Here is a 6,173-nt window from a genome sequence, read left to right as displayed (position 1 = left end):
CCAAACTCTCTAAAGATTTCCTCCGGCTTCTTTTCCATTTTAGATAGGGAGGAGCGGTCTGGGGTAACGCCTGATTTGTATTGAAAGTATCGAACAAAATCTTGAGTCATGTCACCCAATGTAGGCCACTTACCAACATCTTGACGAGTATGCCAGTCCAAAGCTGCCCCGGTCAGGCTCTTACTGAAATATACCATCAACAGGTCATCTTTCTCTCCAACGCTTCTCATTTCACTGCAATAGACCCTCAGGTGTGCTACCGGATCTCCACACCCATCATACAAGTTAAATTTTGGCACTTTAAACCCCGCGGGCAGGCGAACGTCAGGGAGCACAGATAGTTCTTTGTAAGCTATGCTACCCTGGTCTCCCTTTCCTTGCTTGTTCTTCAAGGATTGTTCCATGCCTTTCAGCCTCCTGGGTATCCCATCTCGCCCTTCTCTTCCTGTAACCTTTTCATTTTCAGCATGAAGCTTATCCCACGGGCCCTGCTTGTATGAGTTGGGAACCTTGTGGACAACCTCTGAGGGGTAATATTGGGCATTATGAGCTTGGAGTGGGTATTCATTGTCGGGGATAGTGGATGTGATAGGAGGGCATTTTTGGGAAAAGATAGCTGGAGGACGAGTGATAGAGCTACTAGGGAGGTTGGGAAAGCTGTGATAAACAGGTGGATCTGGAGAGTATGGAGGATCATCTGGCATTGTGTCCAGAGTTTGGGCAAGGGCAGCATCTAGGAAGCTAGGTGGTGGCGGGGGTGGTGCCTCCCCAGTCATCCAAGCCCGATACATGTCCGCCATGTGTTGTCTTAACATCTTTACCCATTCAACCAACCCATTGTCCTCTTCAACCAACTGCTTTCGGGCACCGGTATCAACCAACTCAGTTCTGTTGTTGTCTGCCATTGCCTTTTGACTTTGTGTTGTAGAGAAAGGTTACCACTTTAAAACCCACAAACCAACCAACCTTCTGCTATGAATATAACAAAATGAAGCCATCACGTTAGCGTTAGGGCATTTAACATAAGATAATCTCACTTTATGTGTAATGCACCTAGCCACAGTTATCGGTTCTAAAATGACTTCGAGGGTACAAAGATCAGTTGACATCATCCCAATTTTTTCATTTCAACCTCTCTTTTCTTTGCTTTTCTAGCACTTGCTTGTTCATTTTCCTTCCTTTTTTCCCTTCTAATTATCACTCTTTTCTTTCCTCTCATTTCTCACATCCCATCATTTCACTTTTTTTTCTCTTTTTCCCTTTTTTTAATAATAAAAATAATAATTCGATCGAACCCTATATAGGTTGCCTACGTATCATGACCCCGCATGAATCAGATCTTTGCGTAGTTCGGGAAGAACGGGAATAAAGTAAACAAACTGACATTCTCCTTTTTTCTTTTTTTACCTCAACGACTACTCTGATGAGAAAAGAGAAATAAAACCAGCAAATCCTTTTCTTTTTTTTTGAATTTTGTAGACTTAACGTCTATGACCTATTCTAAACTCAAGCTTAACGAACATGTTTTTTTTATCCTTTTGAAACAAATACTCTATTAAGGAAATATCCTAGAAGAAAAAAATATTTTTTTGATTCTTTTTTTTAGGAAGAAAATCTAAAGAATAAACCACAGAAAAATATTTTGAATTTTCATTTGATATCTTGACGCAAGATTTCGAAACAAGCAAAAAATATTTTTGGGTTTCAATTTTGATTGCCTAAAAGAGAAACTCTGAAAATAAATCAAAGATAAAGTATTACACTAATGAAAATAAATCAAAGATAAAGTATAAATCAAAGACAATATCCTAAAGTTCTAATGAAAATAAAAAGAATTTTTTTTCCACTAATTTCCTAAAGAAACTTCTCAAAAGAAAATCTTTTCGAATTTTGAATTAACACCTTAAATAAAGTTTTTTAAGAAGTACTAAAAGAAAATTCTCCTTTTTTTTTTAATTTTGGTCCTAATATACTTAAAGGAAACATAAAAACAATTCATTTTAAGTCCTAGATATTAATTGCCTAAAGGAAAAACAACCTCAAAAATTTTTCTTTTTTCCATTTCTAGAATTAGTAATCTAAAAAAATTTATAATGGAAATATAAAATGCAATATCTCTTTTTTTTGGATTTTTGAGTTACAACACATTTTTTCAAATAAAGAAGAAAATACAATAACAAATGACTTGACATTACTGTACAAAACTAGAAAGTAAAAGACGACATAAAATGAAGAACGGACTCAAAACATAAAAACAAAACAAATCTCCTTAAGCAACTCCTGATTGAGCGATCCTGACTGGATGGTCATGGGGTATCTGTCATGCTCAAACTCCGGTAAATAAATCCACACCTGTATGAGAAAACTTTAAACCAACACTATGTGAGACAATAATACTCCCTACTAGACACATGCAAGACATGATTGAGGCTTTTTTTGCAAAATGGCTTATTTGGCCAAAATGTGGCTAGAAGTGCAAAATTTGGCTAAGACCCCGCAAAGCCAAGAACCTAAGATTTACTAGGAAGATCGGACCCTATGTGGGTTGCCTACGTATCCCGCCCCGAGAGACGAGAATCAGGTTCGCGTAGTTCGGGCAGATTGGATACGAACAAGATTTAAAAAACAACTAATTTAGAGAAAATATGTTTTTTGTCTTTTTTAAAAAAAATGATGAAACATGAAAATTCTTTTTGGATTTTTTTTTGATTTTTATGATTTTCAGAAAATGATGAAAAAGTGCAATTGTTTTTTTGAATTTTTGATTTTTTTTGTCTTTTTCTTGATAAAAATGTGACAGAAAACAATATTGAGCCCTACTTGCTTTATTTTTCACACTTCATCCTCTCTTTTTTTTCATTGGCCCTCAACTATCATTGGTCCGCCAAATGACCCTTTTACCCTTGAAGATTGCAACATGTAGCACATAGGATGCATCATGATGGTCTTTTATTTTGGGTACACTTGTTCTAGACAGACCCAACCCTTGTGTTGAGTCTCCAAAGTCAAATGCACGTGATGCAAGAAAACGTTCCTATTAGGGATCCGGCATGAGGTCTTGTTATACTAGATTTAATACCTGGGTTTATTGTTCTAGACCTGACTTACCTGAGCGGACAACTCGAGCCGAGGGGGGGCAGCATACCAGGAATATAAAAGCTTTATCGGCTTTGCAACTTGTCCGAACCTCGTTCTAAAATTTGGGATATGACTCTAACAGAAGAGAAGTCACACGAAGTGCACACTCCTCCATGATTTAGAAGACTCAGAGAGAAGAAGGGTTTCGTAGTAGTTTATATACAATTCACAGAATATCAAAGCGGTAAAAGCAACACTTAGCACATTAGGCCCAAACATATAACAAAATCAGATAATTAATAAAGCCAACTATAACAATTCATCTAAACTCGAATTCTGAACCCTGAACCAAAAGTTCTAGGTTTTAGATCCCTAGCAGAGTCGCTAGAGCTGTCACACCTCCTTTTTACTTACACCCAAGAAGAGAGTATATAAGGGAGTTTTCTTTTCCAATTTAAAGTGACAATCAAAACGGGATATATTCATTTATTCAGAGTCGCCACTTGGGATAATTTTATGGTGTCCCAAGTCACCGGTTCAAATCCCGAATCGAGGAAAAGGTTGACTCTGTATTACAGTCCGCGAACACAGAAATCCGGGTAAGGAATTCTGTTAACCCGGGAGAAGGTGGTAGGCATTCCCGAGTTCCGTGATTCTAGCACGGTCGCTCAACTGTTATAATTGGCCTATTATCTGATGCTTAGTACATGTTTTAAACTATGGTTCATTTTTAACTTCTTAACCACTTTTATTCATTTTTAAGGAAGATTGCAACGTCATTTAAAATACGTCTTGAACCACGTCACATAAATGCACCCGTGGTCCGCAACACATTTTGTCTAACGTTGTTAAGATTTGGATTTGGGTCACATAAATGCGCACCCGAGTTTAGGAAAGTAAATTAATTTAAATTGTGTGCCTAAAGCAACTACGCACTTTCAAGTTTGCGGGGGCTATGGAAGATTCACTAATGGCACACCTCGATTTCTAAAGAGTTAAACTTAATTAAGTGAGGGCCATGAGTTTGGGATTTTCTTTGGCATGACACGCCTCAAATTATTATTTTAACATGCTAATCAGCTAAGGCAAAATGATCAACACAAGCTTATGAGACAATTAAAATTCATGGCAATGCCTGTCGTAAACAACTTCATCTCTCCAAGATTTAAATGCACATAAAAGAGCACCCAAAATTATCCATGCAATCAAGAGGGAAACAAGAAACATTACAAGAGGAAATCTCAAGATATCATACCAAACTTCCGATAAATGTCCGATGGTCTATAGAGAAGTAGAAAAGCTAAGAAATAGCTCATTCTTGAAGTCAACAATCAGAAACATTAGCAGTAAAAAAACAAACGCCATTTCACCAATATTACTTCTTATCACTTCTAATTTCACAAATTCTTCTACCAATTCTTGCCATACCAACTGATACAGTTACTATTAGTAATCCCCTTACCATAAAGAAAACCTTAGTCTCAAAGGAAAACAAAAGTTCAAATTAGGATTCTTTACTCCAAGTGGCCCACATTCGGACAAATGGTATATAGGAATATGATACAATGAAATTCAAGATTCAACTATTATCTGAGTTGGTAATAGAAACAACCCTATAGCAAATTCATCGTCCAAAGAGTTACTACATGACCGTGTAAAATAACAATTATAAACAAGCTTGAATCACAACTATTTTAAACTACACGACAGTACTTGATTTTACAAAGCAACTATACGACGACCCATCAATAAAACACTGAACCAACTTTTCAAAATCAGTATAATCATTAGTTTATGGTCATGGATATGCAGAATGCTTATCAGCAATTTAGACAACAAAACAACCACAAACTCAGCATTAACAAATGTGGATCCTAGCCACTCTTTCATAAACAAATTAGCACTGTCCAATTCATCAAGGTCGTAAAAGAAAATAGAAGGAGTAGGGAATGAACATGAGCCAATTTCAATTAATTCAACCAGAAAAGTGTAAGTTTACAATTGTGTACCTCTCAACTAAGGCAAACAAGGAAGGTGAACCAAATAAGGGCCAGTATGTGAAAAACAACAAGGCGTCGTCAAGATAAAAACTCAACCACAACAGATTCGAACTCAGCGAGACAGCTATGAACTCGACTTTAACCCAGAAAGAGAAAACAAAACTCACAAAAAGCTCTTGCCAATATCAAACCCGAACACCTCAAATTCTGTCAAAACTCAAGTCCATTATGAATCAAAAAATCGAAATCGAAGAGAAGAAACGGAACAGAAGTGACATTGGACTGTGCTTGAGCACTTTTGTGCTGATTTGCAACCGCGTTTCTGCTATTTTCGCAGCTGGTTTGCTGCAATTTTGGGACTGATTTCATGCGTTTTGGGGGTAGTCCGTTCCGGCGGATTTTTGGGTGGAAACGGAGGGTTGAAGCTGGTGGTCTTTTTGGGAATGATTTCAGGTTCAAGGGGGTGGACGGACGAGGGTACTGCTACTGGTTTTTTTTTGTTCGGAGATAGAAGGGGGTTCAATTCGTTCTCTGCTCTTTAGAGAAATCCAAATATGGGAGGAGATGACATGTTTTTTGTTGTTGTCGAAGCAGATGGGAGGCCGCTCTCCAATCTCTAATGTGTGTGTGTTTTTATGTGAAGAAGAAGAAGCTGTGTATTTAGGTCTAGGTATGTTGCTTGGGGTCCCCATATCTGTGTATTTAGGTCTAGGTCTTTGAATGAAAGGGGAGGGGAAAAATGGGTCAGGCGAGTCGGGTCAAGCGGGTTTGGGTAGGGAGATTGGGTATTGTGTTTGGGCTTGGGTAGATTTGGGTATAGGGTTTGGTCCAAATTCAAATTAAACTCTTTTCTAATTTCCTTTCTCCTTTTTTCTTTTCTTTAATTAATTAAAATCCTAAATTAATCTATTTTTGTTGAAATTAAAATTCTTTATTTATTTTTAACATTAAAAACAACTAGTTAACTTAAAACTAAAGAAAAAATGCTATTTTAAAATATTAAAAGTTAAATATGTAAAAATGACAATTTTTAGGATTTTCTCTATGATTTAAAAATATTAAAAATGCATGAAATGCGATTAAATAAAGAAAATT

The 6,173-nt window shown here is 36.8% G+C and overlaps 1 long non-coding RNA gene across 1 annotated transcript; it reads right to left on the bottom strand.

Moving 5' to 3' along the window:
- Nucleotides 1-2,102: 2,102 nt before the first annotated feature.
- On the bottom strand, nucleotides 2,103-5,883 carry LOC142170707 (uncharacterized). The gene is made up of 2 exons (XR_012700098.1): nucleotides 5,088-5,883; nucleotides 2,103-2,365 (listed from the first exon to the last, which is right to left on the bottom strand). It is a non-coding gene; the product is annotated as an uncharacterized LOC142170707 (long non-coding RNA).
- Between the last annotated feature and the right edge of the window lie 290 nt (nucleotides 5,884-6,173).

The sequence above is a fragment of the Nicotiana tabacum genome, chromosome 16, assembly GCF_000715075.1.
Source record: "Nicotiana tabacum cultivar K326 chromosome 16, ASM71507v2, whole genome shotgun sequence".
In the NCBI taxonomy this organism is placed as follows: domain Eukaryota; kingdom Viridiplantae; phylum Streptophyta; class Magnoliopsida; order Solanales; family Solanaceae; genus Nicotiana; species Nicotiana tabacum.
Note: the sequence above shows the minus strand (reverse complement) of the source record. Positions and strands in the feature narration are given on the sequence as shown.